At 40.9% G+C, this 18,792-nt stretch overlaps 1 protein-coding gene and 3 non-coding genes across 6 annotated transcripts in view; all 4 read right to left on the reverse strand.

Annotated features, from left to right (window-relative positions):
- aamdc (adipogenesis associated, Mth938 domain containing) overlaps window positions 1–16,695 on the reverse strand; it is a 20,492-nt gene extending 3,797 nt beyond the window's left edge. The window contains exon 1 of one of the 3 annotated variants that reach the window (XM_026191680.2): window positions 16,638–16,695. The gene's annotated coding sequence lies outside the window, so the exon portion shown is untranslated. Of the gene's footprint in view, window positions 1–362; window positions 458–859; window positions 1,234–16,637 lie in introns of those variants that run through there. The other 2 variants (XM_080289329.1, XM_080289331.1) reach the window with 2 other exon arrangements.
- On the reverse strand, window positions 8,532–8,695 carry LOC113037051 (U1 spliceosomal RNA). Its single transcript, XR_003274556.1, has one exon. It is a non-coding gene; the product is annotated as a U1 spliceosomal RNA (small nuclear RNA).
- Window positions 9,960–10,123, reverse strand: LOC113037062 (U1 spliceosomal RNA). Its single transcript, XR_003274561.1, has one exon. It is a non-coding gene; the product is annotated as a U1 spliceosomal RNA (small nuclear RNA).
- On the reverse strand, window positions 13,704–13,894 carry LOC113037047 (U2 spliceosomal RNA). The gene has a single exon (XR_003274552.1). It is a non-coding gene; the product is annotated as a U2 spliceosomal RNA (small nuclear RNA).
- Window positions 16,696–18,792: the final 2,097 nt, after the last annotated feature.

The following is an 18,792-nucleotide window of genomic DNA, read 5'->3' on the forward strand; positions in this document are numbered from 1 at the left end:
ATATCGTAGTAAAATAAAGGAGCTTGTGTAGACAAATATATTATGCAACATTTAACTTGTAGTTCATTTAAATTATTAAAATTTAAAGAAAACAAAAATTACACGTTTAAATTTGAAAAGTCAGCAAAGAAATTAAACATTTGTAGCGCGATTTTCCTTCGCCTGAGTTAACTAAGCAGAGTACAGCAGCAATAGTTGCATCCAGTAATGATTGAACAGAGGGAACACTGATAATAAAATCAAGTTTTATACGTTTTGGGTACGATAAATCTTCACCTGTGAACTTCTACTGCATCCACAGGCCAAAGATTTACTCTTTAAACGCGTAGCGGTGTCTGTGGGAGAACAATCAGGTCACAAACCTGCAAATATAACCGCGGCCAGTCGGCTCTGAAGAACAAATCAAGTACCAGCAACCTCTGCTAGACACAAATCATCAACAATAGCAAGGACAGACAACTGCTGGTAGCAGAACTCGTTTCATGTTATGTACGTTTAGCTGTACAAAACACAAACACGCACAAGACTAATTTGCACTGAAATATTTCAAAATAAATCAACTAAACAAACAAACGAAGACCTAAAACCCCGTTTCAATTACATTCATTTTCATTTATATTGCACCAAATCACAACAACAATTGCACTTTATATTGTAAGGTACTCAATAATACAGAGAAAAGCCCGACAAGAATTTGGCTACAGTAAGAAGGAAAAACTCCCTTTTAACGGGAAGAAACCTCAGCCAGAACCAGAGACTGGTTGAGGGTGTGGGGAGGGCTTTGAACTGGTTTCCAGGAATCTTGAGCAAACATTAACAGAAAACCCATTAAACCAAATATGAAAAAAAAAAGACTGACCTTAAAAGGGACTTGAAATGCTACACATATACAGGTTAATTTACACCACTCAGCCCTGCCCTCAGGAAGCGAGACAGATGGAACACGGTCTGAAGCTGGATTTAAGAAATAAGCGCTTAAAGTTCAAGTTTTAAAAACATGTTTAGCGGTTTAGCTAGCTGCACTCAAACAGGAAAATCCAGCTGTTAACGGTAATGCTAGCAGAGGCCGTTTTCTAGACCTCTCAATTCTTCAGAAGAGCTGCGTCAGACAAAACAAACTGTCAGTGGGTTTCCTCCCTTGGATGAAGACGTTGCTAGTAATGTATTGGCTGGTCATCTGGAAATACAACAAATCCTCCCGCATGTAATATTTCCATCTCCACAGGAAATGACAAATACAAAATAATGAGGAGGTGCTAGAGGGATCAATATGTCTCACTCTTTTGTCACAGGCGTTCCTCAGCACGAAGCACCAACTGTTTATGTTACTCATTGATAAAGAAGAAGCTGGTAAAAGAAAACAAAAAAACCCCAAAAACCCCCACAATCCTTCAGATACATGGCAGATTTTAAAATCATGACCATGAATGTCAGGAGATTACAAAACCCAACAAAGACAGCAGTAGTTTCTTCTTACCTGGCAACATTTGTTTTTGACATATGTTTGTTACAAGAAGGACATTTAAAAGATGATAGTGATATACTGCTGTTTTCCAGAGAATGGGTTAAGGGAGAATCCAGATTGGAGTGAGAGTGTGTGTCGATATTGACAGTAAAGAACATAGAATAATTAACATACACGCAGATGCAGAACCTCCAGTTCCTAAGGAGTTACTAGCCAATCTAGACATACGTTTCATGACAAATGAAGCTGTTCGGCATGAGCCCCCGCATCCTCAGGACCTTCTATCACTGTGCCATTGAGAGCATCCTCACTGGATGCATCACCACCTGGTATGGCAACAGCACCGCCTACAACCGCAAAGCTCTCCAGCGAGTAGTGCGGTGCTCTGAACGGATAATTGGAGGTGAGCTTCCCTCCCTCCAAGACATCTACAGGAAGCGGTGCCTGAGGAAAGCGGGGAGGATCATCAAGGACTCCAGTCACCCCAGCCATAAACTGTTCAGACTGCTTCCATCAGGAAGGAGGTTCTGCAGCATCCGGTCCCGTACCAGCAGACTGAGAGACAGCTTCTTCCATCAGGCCATCAGACTGCTGAACACGTCATAGACACCTCAGCTTCACTACTGGAACTTTAACATTATGCACTCCATACTGTACAGAAATGCCACTGTTTTGCACATGTCTCAACTCTGTATATTTTATTTTATATATTTTATTTATTGTTTACTCTATTTAATTTGTAAAATATGTGTACACACACACACACACACACACACAGAAAAATATTTAGTATACACATCCAGAAATGCATATACTATTATATATTGTACATATATTATTAGTTTCAGATGTAGCCATTCTTGTATTTTGCTTGTTTACATTATTGTATTTTGCACAACTCTGTTGCTTGTGAAGCTCGCACACAAGAATTTCACTCACATGTGCTGTACCAATGTACCTGCACATGTGATGTGACAATAAAAGTGATTTGATTTGATTTGTTGTGGAGGGTGATTTAAATGGCTCAGTAGACAGAGGTAAACATCTTTTGCTGCTAAAATTATTTATAAAGAATTTGCTTTACTAGACGATTTTAGGGAGATATGTAAGGATGATCCTGGAGATACTTGGGAAAACATTAGAGGAATAAAACCCCAGTTAGATTACATTTTTACTACAAGCAAATACGGTCTGCTAATATTTCTTCGTTTTTTGTTCATTCTTAGCGATAACAATTTTAGGTCCAGCTTTCAGCCCCTTTTAAAGGACCAGGAATCTATACTCCAACCTTGTGAATTGGTGGAAACATGCAAAACAAAGAATAAAATGCTATATAATAAAATATTGCAAAGAAAGATAAAAAATAAATAAATCAAAATTGATGTTAAATTCCACACAAAAAGAAATTGGCAATATATATTCTACTGACAATTCTAATGGTGTAAGTATGGATAGAGATTACTGCAGGACACTTTTTAGAAAAAAGCTTGTACATTTAAAGTGCAGAAGCAGGAATGTATGCAAATGAAAGATGCTCTGCCTATTTTTTCAGAAAAGTCAAAATACATTGTAAAAGAAGATCAATAAAGGAACTGCAAAGGAATGATGGGGTCATGGCTAAAACAGGAGGAACTATTGGAGGAGGCTGCATCACATTGCACCCAACTTTTTCAAGTCACTTTTGAAATGGGGAGTACATATTTACATTTGTTTTTTGTTTTTTGTTTGTTTTGGGGGGTTTTTTTTACCCTTGGATAAAAAAGGAAAATTAGAAACAGATATTACTAAAGAAGAACTATACATTGCTTTGAATTCAATGAAAAACAGGAAGGTGCCTGGAATAGATAGACTGAGACGAGAAATTTACATGACATTTTGGGATTTACTGAGAAGCCATTTGGGAGAGATTATCAATGAAATGAAATTGAAATGAAATTTATAGCAGTTAGGAAACGAGTAAGAGCATGCACACGTGTGATCTCTCTATTGTATAAAAATATTATGTGTGAAATACAAGATATTGTGTAAGACAATTGTAAACCGATTAGCTGCAGCCCTGCCATATATATTTGATAAAGATCAAACAAGTGGGGTTAAAGGAAAGAATATTTCATGGAACATCCAACTTCATATACATGTTTGGGCTTTTTAGAAGATAGACATTTGCCATCTGTATCACACTAGATCAAGAGGGGGCTTTTAATAGAGTTAATCATGGTTTTATAGAAGGGTCTGTGAAGGTTCTCAGTCATCCAGGTCATCGTAGTCTAAGGAGCTTGGAAAGAAAAGCGTCTGGACTTGTTTAAGTTGCTTGAAGACGTTTCACCTCTCATCCGAGAAGTTTCTTCAGTTCTAAGGGTCAAATGGTGGAGAGTCCCAGATTTAAACCCAGTGGGAGTTTCCCCCCAAAGACGGACAAAGGACCCCCTGATGATCCTCTACCTAATCACATGAGCCAAGGTGTGAAAGCGGGTGTGGGTCACAATCAGCCAGGGTTTCGGGTGAGCTCATTGTGAAACCTGGCCCCACCCTATCATGTGATTTCCTGAGGTCAGATGGCCCAGGATGTGAGTGGGCATTAAGACGTCTGTGGCAGACAGTTGGTGTCGTAAACCACCGCCAACGATTATTTTGATAGTCGACTAGTCACAGATTTTTTTTTTTGCGATTAGTCGACTAATCAGATCATGCATCCATTAGACGTAAAACGTACAGCTTATTGCACCAGCAGCATCTGCTCTTATATGACTATCATTAGCTTACAGCTTTAAGTGTTTAAGGTGCTAACTAAAAATAAAGACAAGATGATAGTTTATTAAATTTGCAGATTGTTTCGGTGAAGTTTAATAAACTCCTTGCTATCTAAAATATAACAGGACACCGGAGTATATTCTCGAGCATCTCACACTTCTGATAATCAGCTGTCTGCTTGACGTTTATTCAGCTGTGTAAAAACTATAACTTTGATCTCAGCCAAACCGATTTACTCAGGAACAAATAAAATAACAGTTTTAAGTTATCTAAGTGACTTATATACGTTTAACCTGAGTAGCGAAAGACGGCGGTGGGTTTGAAAACAATTTGCTGGGAGTCCGGTGTTCTCACGCCTCTAGTGACCTTGCCCCCGGCTAGCTATCGAGCTAGTGGGTAACAGACATCTCTGAAAACATCGGAGCGCTTTTGAAAATATGTGGTGTCCTGATAAACTGAGCAGATATTTGAAGTTTACACAGCTACATTCTCACCTGAAAATATGTTAAACGTCTATTTTGTGACCCAGAAAGAATAATAAGAGTAATATTAACACTAACTAGCTGCCGCCATCGTTGGAAACTGAGCAGGGCTGCGCTATGAATTCTGGGACACAGCTTCTTCTTCTTCGGGGTTTAACGGCAGCTGGCATCCTTGTACATGCAGTGCTGCCATCTTCTGTTTCAGTCCGTTATTACACTCTTAAATCCTACTACTTACTCCTGCGTCTTTTATGATCTTAGAAAGCTTCAAACGATTTTGATAGTGGACGTAATCGTGACTAGTGGACTAATCGTGGCAGCCCTATTGGCAACACTGCTGGGGAGTAAACTGGAATTAAACGAAACAGAAGCAGAGACCATCTGCACATGCACGGTACAGAGGTAGGGGGATCGGGTAGATCTGATCCCCTGAACTGTGACTGTTGTTCTTTTTCGTTTTTGTATACATTATATTGAAATGTTTCATTACTGCAAACATTTTAAGAGATACTTATCATTGCTAACATCTTAACAGATACTCTGACCGTAACTATCGTAAAATGCTTTGAGCGGAAGTAGTGGCCTTTCGCACATGCGTTGTACGGATCGGGTAGTGACAAGCACAAAGTGTGAACACTTCCCTCCAGTCCAGAGACAAACCACACACCACCTAACAGAACTCTATCAGCCTCTAGTGGAGATTAGTGGGAACTTTATACTGTGGGAAGATTATTCTGAACAACAGAAAGTCCTGTTTACTGTAGTACTTTACTACAAAGTCTTCATTCATTCAATAACCTTTTCTCTAATAACAGAGCTTTCAGAGACTTGATAAACAGCAGGACACTATTATATCTAGGGCTGCTCAATTAATCGAATTTTAATCACGATTACGATCTGAGCTTTCAACGATCATTAAAAATGACTGAGCCGATTATTAGCACCTCCCTCGTGCTTTACTCTCGCGAGGTGGCAAATCGAGCGCACCTCTCTGCGTTTCGAACACGCGTCACATCAATTAAGAGTACCTGAAAGTAAAAGTAAAGTGTGCGTGTTAGTCCCCATAGGGTAATAGTTCCTCTGCATTTAACCCATTCACCCAGTGAAGCAGTGGGCAGCCGCCAGTGCAGCGCCCGGGGAGCAGTGTGTAGGGACGGTACCTTGCTCAGGGGTACCTCAGGGTAGCCGTTCAGTGGAGTCGAACCCCCGACCTTCCGATCATGGGGCCACCACTCTACCTACTGAGCTATCCCTGCCCTGCAGGAGGAGAGCTAAGCAGACGTTGGAGAGGAGAGGATAATGGCTGCTAAAGAAAGAATGCCGTTGGTTGAAAAGCGAGGTAAAACTACTTCAGTGGTGTGGAAACATTATGGGTTCGCGGAGTCCGACGTGGATCAAGTCGATATAGTGTGTAAACTTTGCTACGGTGTTGTAGCTGCACTACAGGGCAACACTACAAATTTATTCAATCATTTGAAGACAGCTCACAAAGTGACATACGATCAAACAATGAAGGAGCATAGAGAAAAACCCTCAACAACACATGCTTCATCCTCACAGACCTCCATTCACGCTACCATGTACAACGCGACTAAATATCCCACCAGCTCCCAGAGACACAAGGAGATAACAAAAGCGGTAACGTTTTTCCTCGCCAAAGACCAATGCTCAATTAACACAGTGGACACCCCCGGCTTTAAGAAACTAATCCACACTTTGGACAAACGGTATAACTTGCCATCTCGTCACTATTTTAGTCGAGTGGCGATTCCCGCTTTATATGACGAGTGTCATGATGGTGTCGCAAAGGAAGTGGCTACAGCCCAATATCTTGCCACCACAATGGACTTGTGGTCAAGCCGCACCCGTATTTGAGCCTCACGGTACATTTCATTGACATGGATTTCAACATGAAAACGAAATGTCTCCAGACATCATTTTTCCCAGAAGACCACACGGGGCAGAACATAGCTGCAGGTCTGAAACAAGCACTGGCTACGTGGGATCTGGAGGAGCGTAAACTCGTCTGTATAACCACAGACAACGCTGCAAATGTCATACTGGCTGCAGAACTGAATGGCTGGATGAGGCTCCAGTGCTTTGGGCACAGATTACATTTGGCCATAGGTGAGTAGGCCCAATTCCTACTGAATATGATGCATAATGTGATTTTCTTTCAACAAGTATACAACATAATGCTTCGAATGAATATAATAAATAAAAAACAATTTAAATTCAGAGATACTTTTATTCATTCTCACAGTCATACACATTTTCTATGAATTATACAAACACATAAATAAGCTACCATCACTTTTTCTTATTCATTCACACTCAAGGAAATGATAATCATCATCCTGATAATGCTTGTTTATATTTTTTATGTTTTTATAGAAAGAGCCATGAAAGATCACAGGATTGAGCGTGCAGTGGGGGTCTGCAAAAAAGTGGTCAGCACCTTTTCATTCAGTTGGAAAAAAAAGAGAGAGCTGAAAAGGGCACAGATAGACCTCAAACTGCCAGACCACTCCTTAAAGACTGAATGTCCAACCAGATGGGGATCTAGGCAGGCCATGGTTTCCAGAGTCCTTGAGCAGCAGAAGGCCATTGCCCATGTCCTCTCCCAAGACAAAGGAACCAGGCACCTCATCCCCTCATGGCAGGACATTCATGTCCTTGAGGCCATCAACAAGACCTTGGGACCTCTGGTTGAATTCACTGATGCACTTTCTGGAGAGAAATATGTGAGTGTGTCTTTAATAAAACCAACACTCCACCTATTAACAACTCAATCTTGGCTGAGCAAGATGATGACTTTATGAATTTATAGTAATTATTTAAGGATTGTATTTTAGAATGCCAAACCCGAGACAGATAAAACTGGTTCCTCATTCTGTGTTGCTGTCATTTTATATTTGTCCCATTAAAGGAGGCTGCAGTGATGGGGACACCCGTTGGTAACACGGAGGTTGCTGATGATGGTGCATCAAACCAAAAGAAGAGAAAAAAGGGCCTAAGCAGCTTCTTTAAGGCCCCTCACAGCACAGCTCCAGGTGCAGAACATGCTCTTCAACTGGACCAGGCCATAGCTTTTGAGCTTCAGGCCTACCTCCAGGCAGGGACCCTGGACACAGAGGAAGACCCACTGGGGTGGTGGAAGCTATCACAGAACCTCTTCCCACGACTCTCCATCCTGGCAAAGAAATATCTTTGCATCCCAGCCACAAGTGCCTCATCAGAAAGGGTCTTTAGTACTGGTGGAAATGTTGTCAACTGCCTGCGTGCATCCCTGAAGCCTGATCATGTCAATAGGCTGGTGTTTTTGGCTAAAAACCTTTGAAAGGTTGCAGGAACCATGTTTTGTTGAGCCATTTTGAGATTGTATGGGACTCGGGCCTACTAGTTTTTATTTATTTCTTATAAAAGGTACTACTTTCAGTGTTTAATTTTATTTTTGTTCAGGCAGCAACTTTAGTTGACATACCTCAATGTCAGTTTGATGCAATTGTGCATTGTGTGGCTACACAGCTTGCCTTGATGTTTGGTTATTTATATGCATAAATATTATGCAGTAGTTTGAAGTTCACTAAACATTAATGTTTACATTTTTTTTTATATTGCAAACATTTGCACGGTTATCAGAATTTGCACATTATTTTATATTATTTTTTGACAATCTTTAAAGCAATTATTCAATGCATTGTTATTGTTAAATAAATATCGTGAAATAATCGTGATCTCAATTTCATTGGTAATAATCGTGATTATCATTTTTGCCATAATCGAGCAGCCCTAATTATATTTGTTTCTTCTATTTCCTTTGAACATGTGATCAGGGGAGAGCGCGAACGCAGTCCCCCACTACCAGAAATTATGCAGTCGAGATTCCCACATTTGGGGAATTCGCAGGGGTCAGCACAACCGGAGTGCAATGGCTGAGCCTCGCCCTGGGTGAACCACCTTCTTGATCATGGTATCTCCCCTGCCAGGTAAGTATGAGTTGTTCACCTCACACATGGGGGACTCTTTCACACACAAATCCTGCACACTCACGGTGCTCACAATCTCACAATCAACACAAACACAGCCTGCAGGAGGCTGGGACTACACACTATTTATATACACAGGAAGGAGCTTCCAACAGAGCCACATCAGGTTATTTAGTTTAAAATATACGGGGAGTCTTTCCCATCATGCATTGCTGCATCTGCACAACAAAAGCTAACTGAAAGATCAACATTTTTCATCCATTTAACCTCCTTAAATCCACCAACAAACCAACAGGAAGTTCAAGTAACTCCAAGTTGAATCAAACTGCAGCTGAAAACTGTTTGATTCACGTCTGATGTTTAGAAAAAAGGAAAAAAACGCATAAAGCGCACACGTTTTCTGCTAACAGCACAACCACTTCCTGTTCCTTTGTTATGTGCTGCTGAACAGTTCACTCTCCTCCTGCTGCTGCCCCCTACTGTCCCGGAGCAGGAACAACACTGTTTATTGCACACACATATTCTAAGAGCTTCCTTGTGTGTAAACAACAGCAAAGAAGGAATAAGATGAGTTTCTGTCATAATCAGACTGAACATCCACTCTATGATCACATTACACTACCTGCAAAGCTCATTTCAGCCTTGTAGAAACATCTGCACAGATTAGAGGATGGTGGCATGTAAGGCTACCAGTGGCATGAAGTCGTATATGAGGGACAAGCCCACAAAGTGTGAATACAAACGGTTTGTTCGAGCTGATTGGGCACCGGCTCACACGTGACAGTTTTTTGTGTACACAGGAAAGAGTGAGGTCAACATAAGTTATGGTCTGAGCTGCTCGTCTGTCATAGATCTTTAAACCATTTTCTTTACTCGGTGGTGGCTACACTTTGGCTAACTGTTCTACCAGCCCTGCCCTCTTCCACAATCTGCATAACACACATGCTGGCTGCTGTGGAACCATTAGAGGAAAGAAAAGGGAAAAAACAGGCTGTCTTTCTGCACATGGACAAAAATGACTTTCCTAACACGACTGAGAGGGACGAGCTGCCCTGGATTAGAAAAGAAGCTGCTGTTTGTTAAGTGGATGAACACTCGGGAGGTGACAGTGTGCTCCACAGTGCACAAAGGACTTCAGTGAAAAGACTGTGCAGCACAAAGCTTTCACTAACATCTTCCTCAAATAACACAACAACGGAGACTTCTGAGCCTTAATAAACAGCAGGACACTGCCGCAGTATCTGCTTCCTCTGTTTTCTTTGAACATGTGATCAGGGGAGAGCGCGAACGCAGTCCCCCACTACCAGAAATTATGCAGTCGAGATTCCCACATTTGGGGAATTCGCAGGGGTCAGCACAACCGGAGTGCAATGGCTGAGCCTCGCCCTGGGTGAACCACCTTCTTGATCATGGTATCTCCCCTGCCAGGTAAGTATGAGTTGTTCACCTCACACATGGGGGACTCTTTCACACACAAACCCTGCACACTCACGGTGCTCACAATCTCACAATCAACACAAACACAGCCTGCAGGAGGCTGGGACTACACACTATTTATATACACAGGAAGGAGCTTCCAACAGAGCCACATCAGGTTATTTCGTTTTAATAAAATACGGGGAGTCTTTCCCATCATGCATTGCTGCATCTGCACAACAAAAGCTAATTGAAAGATCACAATAGTTAATCAATTTAACCTCCTTAAATTCACCAACAAACAGGAAGTTCAAGTAACTCCAAGTTAAATCAAACTGCAGCTGAAAACCTTGTGATTCACATTTGATGCTCAGGAAGAAAAAAATCAACAACAACACACAAAACACACACGTTTTCTGCTAACAGCACAACCACTTCCTGTTCTTTTGTCTTCTCCTGCTGGACAGCTGACTGTCCTACTCCTGCTGCCCCCTATTGTCCTGGAGTGGGAACGCTCACTTTTATGATGTGATGGGGTTAGATCTGAGATGATACATCACCCATCTGGGGTGATGTATTTTAAAATGAATTTAGTAAGACTTGGTAGAAAAAAAACTTGTTAGATCTGAGATTTTGAGACACCTTCACACTGTGCTCAACTCCTTCAAGAGGAGGATGTAGATTTTGATAGTCAGAGGACCTTTGGACTGATTTTTTAGACATAAAAGTTCCACCAGATATTTGAAAAAAACAAAACAAAACAAGACTTAGAAACTAATATTACTTTAGATGACCTGTTGGTTTCTTTAAAATCTATTAAAGAGAAGATGGATGTTTACTTACACCTTCCGAGTGCGAAGTGTAACGCCGGCATTCTTCCTGACATATGCCACACAATTCATATCGTTATAATATCAACAACCCCTCAAATTATATTGGAAGCGAGATGAAGGCCTACAAAAGTTGGCATGCTTATCGGAATTTTGTCTTAAGATGAGTAACAAACCCCAGTATCTGTAATCTGCTTGGAACTGTAGTCACTGGATCAAGTGGACCACGGTCACTGCTGACGTATTTCCCTGATTTTAATTATATTTTGATATTGACAGGTCTCTGTCCGTTATCCCTTACATTGTCAACGAGTCACTTAAAGGATCTCATTTTACATCTTATTTCTTTTGAGCATCTGGGAATATAACTTTCCATCTAGAGCAGGGCGATATGGCCAAAAATATTTATCACGATATATATTTGAAAATTTGCGATAACGATATAACTGACGATGTAATTGACATGAGACAAAATACAACTCCACAAGTTTACTAGCGCAAAAAACCCCATCCATTTATTTTCACTCAAACAAGCAGCTGTTTTTTTTATGTGCATTACAGCTATATAAAAATGTAACAGTGAAAGTTTAACGAAAAGGCATTTCCAGTAGAAATGGGCTGACATATCCTGAGCATAACCATGTATAATATCCACTGAAGTTAAAAAGAGGTGCTTTGCTACATTATACTGTGATGTGCCAAATAAAAAAGTTAAATATGTAATTTTCGGACCATAAGGTGCACGGGATTATAAGGCACATTAAGCGAAACAAAGCATTCAGATAAATCAAACTTTATTCAACTTTATTTATCTTGCTTCCTCTACTTCTGTACCATTGATTCATTAATGCTGTATTCTATCCCAGCTGCTCTATTCCTGTGTTGTTGCAGTATATTATTTACTAACCTTGTATTGTGGATGGATTATCTCAGTTGTTCTCCTGACTGAAGTTTGGTCCGTTTACAGCAGGGCTGCCCAATCCCAGTCCTCAAGAGCTACTATCCTGCAGCTTTTAGATGCATCCCTACTCCAACACAGCTGAATCAAATGGTTTGATTACCTCTTCAGCATGCCATCATGTTTGGCAAAGGCCTGATAACAAGCCATTCATTTGATTCGGGTGTGTGGGAACAAGGATGCATCTAAAAGCTGCAGGACGGTAGCTCTCGAGGACTGGGATTGGGCACCCCTGGTTTACAGCATCCTGCCATGCGATTGCATTTGTCTCTAACCATCAGGAACCTTCACGTTAACTTTTATCGAGTGGAAAAGTGTTAGCGTTGATTCGTCCAGCTTCACTGTGTGTGTTATGCTAACATAGCTGTGTCGCTAGCGATCACGTAGCACATCATTATAAACCAGCTAGCCCAACTTCAGTAACCCTACAAACGTCACTGCTGTTTAGTTTCCTGTCTTCATTTATGTTGGAAGTGATAGCAGAGCTGTACGTTTTAATTTTTTCAGAAATCTCTCAGTCAGAACATGCAATATCATGCTTAGGTAACTAGCGAAACTAGCGAGCTAACTTCCTGCTAGCTTCTAACTTCGTTAAGTGTAATAAATTCTGTTTTCATGGATGCCTGGATGTTAAACTTCATAGTTACACCTGGTAAAGCAGCAATGCTGATCGTTTTATTAAAGATGAAAGAATTTAGACAGTTTTTAACTCTCGGTGATGTTGTTCGTTTGACTTTGGGACATGAAGGGGACGGAATTTATGACCCAGATTACTCCCAGATTTAGGAGCGCGTTAGTCCGACAAATACGGCAATAATGACGGGCTGCTTGCATGTTCTACAAAAAAATGTGTGGACAAATTCCAGTTCCACATCACTGAAGTGGCACCATTTTTACAAACTAATTCTGGTTCATCCGTTTCACTCAATGATCCGCTTTCTCCCTTCTCATTCTCTGTTGCCGCCATGCTTTTTCGGCCATGTGCGTATGAAAACAAAGGCACTGTGCATGCGTGTTTTATCCATATTCTATCGTGATATTACATTTTCTTATCGTTGCCTAACATTGTACCGGTATTACCATGAACGGTATAATATGGCCCAGCCCTATTGCCATCTGTCCTTAATTGCATCCCAGCCCCATATTTCTGCAATTTCCATCTCAACCCACTTAAAGAGTCCATTCTCGGCCCACTTATGAAAATCCTTTGTTGTAGCCCGTCTTGTATACCATAATTTAACTTTAATCAAAGATATCAAATTCACTACTAGCAACAGATATTCTTTCTTTACATGTATTCATGTCAAAAAATCTTCATAAGTAAATAAGGTAAGGCAAGCAAATAGTCTTTTCAGTAGGTTTCAAAGGGATCTAACGAACAGGCAATCCCACGATCTTATCTTCAGCCAAAGGTGAGTAATTAAAAAAATTCAGAGGAATAGGAAGTCAAAATCTGAGAAACACTTGACATTTATGAATATATCTTTGAGACACTAAGGTGTACAAGTTGCTGTAATAAAGCACGTCCAACTTTAAAGGGATATGTGGAATACTTTTACCGCCATTCTCTATAGATTGATAAAGAGTTTCCTGTTTAATATATTCATTACCACTCTAAAACAAACTAAACATTGACCTTGTCATTTCTTTTCTAACTAATTCATGCATGGCGAATATGCAAGCTGGTGTAGCAGGATAGGAAGTATATCCATTCTCGTTGCCAGTATTTTGCTACAAAAAATTGTGACTGGTTGCAGTTACACTGCTAATAAATCCAGCTAGTAAAACGTTCGTTGTTTTTCCACATGTTTAGGGGGGTGCACCGTTCCTGGAGATACTGCAATACCAGGTCGATGCGTGGAGTGGACGGAGCAAGCCCCTATTCCATCTCCCTGTTCCAAAAATCAATTTAATATATGGTCCCCGGGTAGGGGACGTATCAGATATTAAACTGATAAGAACAGATACTACACTTGATCTTAGCCAAAAGGCCGAGAAGCGATACCGGGAATATGTCGGAGCAGACGGAGTCACCCCCCGCACAGTCTCCCTCACTGACGGTTCGGAAACTAAACCGCTCGCCATTTCAGGCCATCGTATAAAACAGCAACCATGAGATCATTAGATAACGTATAACCAGTGTAATGTCGATGTATGTTATTTGAATCTGCTAGCTTTAGCAAATATACCTTCTTCTGTCTTCTTAGACACGTGGTACGCTTTAGTCCAATAGGAAGCAGAAAAGCAAAAAACAAGAAATAAACATAATAAATTTAGTTTACATTCATGACAACACTCACGCTTATCACGCTAAATATGAGTGTTATTTTAACTTAATTAAACGTAATATATTTCTGGTAAAGTAAATTAATGTTTTTACGTTTCTCGTTAAGAAAAAACAAACTTTACTAGCGGTCTCTGGTGGCGCGGAGGGCGAACTACACTCTTTATGTTACATGCTCCGCTATTATGAAAAAAATTAACCACTCGGTGACAAACCGCAAATATTAACGCAAATCTTTCTCTTTTTGTTCTGGCTCGAGTTTTCCTTGCAGAACACCCTCTACATGACAGCAGCAGATACCAGTCAAAGTCTGACAACATCCTACCGCTAACATGCGACAAAGTAAAGTTAGCACATACTTTGAGTCAACAAACTTCATAAAAGTCTCCCGTAAATCCATCTGTCTGAGAACTAAACACGCTATAAATATTCTGCAGGCGCGCCTGGTGTGAGGAAGAAGTCATTATCACGAAAATGGCGACTGTGGTTGAGACCTCCTCACCTAGGGTTGCCAACTCCCTGAAAAATAAATAAGGGACACCTCGTGGCCAGGGCCGGGCAACCCAGTTGTCTTCACCCTTCCCAGTGTGGTGAATTTTCTAGCTCTTTTTTTGTGTGTGAAATTATTTTTTTTAACCATTTGACTTTAAGTTGATTTAAGTAGATGCATATTCTATTCTTTGTGATATGAACACATGGGAAACAAATGATCATTTAGCCATTTATCTTTAGCTCAAAATGACAACATTAACACAGTAAAACAGGTCTCTTTCTTAAACAGAAGCCTGTCATGCTTAACTTTTGAGAATAAAAGTAAATCTTTCTTTAAAAGCACTCTGTCCTGCTTAACTTAAAATAATAGAAAACAATAGAAAGAAAAATATTCTTGTAACTGTGCACATTTAGTGCATTTAGTACAATTGGCTTCAGTTGAGGTATTATTTCAGCTTTTCTAATGCTAATCAGCTGCTCCTGTTTGTAAACCCGCTTGTTCCCATGATTACGCATCATAACTCATCATCATTATTCATCTATGTATTACTTTTATGTATTAGTCATCTATTTGTTGTAATCATCTATCCTTGCAGTTGTTTATTACACAAAATAAATTATATTATCACACTTCTGGCCACATAGCGCTGATATTCACTGCACATGCCCATATTAACGTTTTCCAGCCAGGTGTTTTCCTTTTCCCATTCTTCCCTTTCTCTGAGGGGAACAAACATTGCTGCTCTAATGCTGGGCTCACACTGTGCGGTTTTTGGCCCATTTTGAGCCGATTTTTGAGTCGTGCGACGGTTTTGGCGATCGGCCCGATTTTGGCCTTCATCGTGCGTCGTGTAGTATACGTGGGGTAACGAGAAGTGATTAACACCTCACGACCAGCTCCCGATCATCAATCGCTCGTGAGGGTGTCACCACAGCCGCTCACACTGCTCATGCGCAAACACGTAAACGTCGGTGAAAAAGATGGAGCAGCACGGCTGTGCAGCGTGTGATCTGGACACAAGCGATGGAGGCACAACTTGTAGAACTTTGGAAAGCTCATCAGAGCCTTTTCGATGTGGCCCCACAAAATTATCACGACCACAACAACCGTGAAAATAGTTGGATTTACATGCTGCTCAATCACAGCTGCCTGATCATGTTTTTCATTAGCAATTTAGCAAAGTTGATGGTGGTGGTGTGTCTGTGTGAGTGAAAGACTGAGAGAGCGAGCGACAGATTTTCTGTTATAACCTTCATGTTATGGAGGCACAGTGTGAGCTCTCAGGTCGCATCAGAGCATCGGGCGGTATAGTGTGAGACCTGCATCGTGACCTATGAACTTCTAACCCCTGCGAGTCAATCGTGCAGTTTGAGCAGGAGCTGAATATCGCGACTGAAAAAATCGCACAGTGTCTGCCCAGCTTTAGGTGTACTGTCGTCCGAGACTTGCACCGCAGTGTCGGCGTTTGTTTCCCTGTTGGCCATGCTTCTTGTTGTAGTCATCTGTTGTCTTCCGGTATTTTCTCCGCAAGCGACCTTTCCTCGACCAATGAGATGAGCGGTAATCTGAATTGTCATACTCGAATTGTCATAAGTGTGCTGTCAGCTCATTGGTCACAAAGCAGGAGAGGGGCTGGGAATTATGTTTTCAAACAAAGCGTTAATTCCATTAAAAGTTATAGACTACTTTTGATTCTCACTGTATTACGGGACAAAGTGCGTCCCTTATTAGCTCAATACGGGACGTGTGCTTTTGTTTCGAAATACGGGACGATTCCGTATTTTAAGGGACGGTTGGCAACCCTATCCTCACCCCACAAATCCATGAAGAGCCGTGAGTTGGTAAACCCAAACAAACCTTTTAAATACTACCCGAAAAACAGAAAGGGTGTTTTTTTTAATTGATACAGTGGTCTCAATGTGAATTAATAATTATAAATTATAAAGTTATTAGGTAGAAATTGACTTACTAAAAGTCTCCTCCAACCTGCTAATTGATGCTCAGGTGGCGTCAAACTGTAGCGAGTCAAACTAACGGCACCTGGGTTTGAGCATGCGCACTAGTCCTGATTTTGACTTTACAAACTACACATCAGCCGTTACGGTTAATCAATATATGTTATATAAAATATACTCAGTTCTGACATATAAGCAATAATAGCTGTTAGTATGTCTGTCATGTAAACAGTTTATCTAAAATACAAAGCAAACGAAAAGACTGCATATAGATGCTTAATTTAATGCAGCCTCTTCTCAAATAATGCTCTGCTGTTCTCAATTTGTTCGATCATTATGTCGGAAATTCTAAATAATTTTAAATCTTAGGTTTTCATATCTACGACTAAAGAGGTTTAGTCACTACTGAGAGACTTTGCCATTATTTTTGATGGATTAAGAGAAAATTTATTTAAAGAAACCTGCATGATTTTTATCCAAAAGAGCCTCAATTGACCTAAAAGCTTTGTTTCATTAGCCATAACACTCCTGGTCCCCTGCCTTGAATTAAGGTATTTTATTCAGGTCCAAAACACTCAGATAAAGTCGTGTATTCAGCTGACAAAGAGCATGAATAGTTCTGATGGTAACATCAGACTGTTTAGGTGAAATTAGTTAAATTAGATGTTAAAAATCACTAAAGGTGTTCTAGCAAGCAACACGTGCTGAATTTTAAAGTGGCGGAATTCTGGCTAAAGTCTGTAGTGAGAGTAGGGAGCAAGTGAAAGACAGTCTGAAGATGTGGAAGTATGCTCTGGACATAAAGAGGAATGGAAATCAGTAGAAGAAAGACAGATTACATGTGTTTGAATGTGAGGGAGGCAGGTGGGAAGGTGAAGATGCAAGGAGCAGAGACGGTCTAAATACCTGGGCAACAGACAGTAAAGAGAGTGCAGACAGGGTGGAGTGGGTGGGTGGATCAAATCAATTTTATTGTCACATCACGTGTGCTGGTACACTGGTTCAGCACATGTGAGTTAAATTCTTGTGTGCAGCTTCACAAGCAACAGTGGTGTGCACAATCCAGGAAATATAAAAAACAAAATCTACGAATAATAAATATGAGAAACATAAGCATAAATATATGTACAAATATGAGAATGTGTGCACATTACTAAATATTCATACCAAATATATATACATACATATATATATACACGTGTATATACATATGTATAACATGTGCAGAAGTCAGCAGATGAATATTTTTCAATATGGAGTTTATGTTTATGGAGTTTATGGAGTTTAAGTTTCGATAAGTGAAAGTGAAGTGTCTATGAAGTGTTAGTGGTCAGTGTTTAGCAGTCTGGTGGCCTGATGGAAAAAGCTGTCTCTCAGTCTGCCAGTTCATGACCAGAACCTCCTGCCTGATGGAAGTAGTTTGAACAGTTTATGGCTGGAGTGACTGGAGTCCTTGATGATCCTCCCTGCTGTGGTCAGGCACTGCTTCTTGTAGATGTCCTAGAGGGAGGGAAGCTCACCTCCAATTATCCTTTCAGGACAGCGCACCACTCTGTGGAGAGCTTTGAGGTTGTAGGTAGTGCTGTTGCCATATCAAGAAGTGATGCATCTAGTGAGGATGCTCTCAATGGTACAACAGTAGAAGGTTTTGAGGATGCTGGGGCTCACTTTTCAATTACTTTGCAATGATGTTGGAGTTGCTAGTGGCCGTGCAGTTGTAGGTGTAGAGTGAGTACAGGAGAGGGCTCAGTACACACCCCAGTGGAGCACCAGTGTTCATTATGGCAGGTGATGAGGTAATGCTGCCACGTCTGACTACTTGGTGTCTGTCAGACAGGAAGTTAAGGATCCAGCTGCAGAGAGAGCTGCTCAGTCCTAGATCCTGCAGTTTCCATTGAGGAAAGAATGGTATTGAATGCTGAGCTGTAATCTACAAACAGCATTCTCACAAATGTGTCTCTTCTCTCCAGGTGCAAGAGGGCAGTACTTAGTGTCAGGGCTACGGCGTCATCAGTGGACCTGTTGTGGTGGTATGCAAATTGGTCCATTGATTTGGGTAGTGCAGAGCAGATGACGTTCCTGAACAGCCTCTCAAAGCATGGGTACAGGGAAGATGGTGGCCATTTTGAAGCAGGCTGGGATCACAGACAGAGAGAGGGAGCAGTAGAT

Source organism: Astatotilapia calliptera, chromosome 14, assembly GCF_964374335.1.
Source record: "Astatotilapia calliptera chromosome 14, fAstCal68.1, whole genome shotgun sequence".
Classification (NCBI taxonomy): domain Eukaryota; kingdom Metazoa; phylum Chordata; class Actinopteri; order Cichliformes; family Cichlidae; genus Astatotilapia; species Astatotilapia calliptera.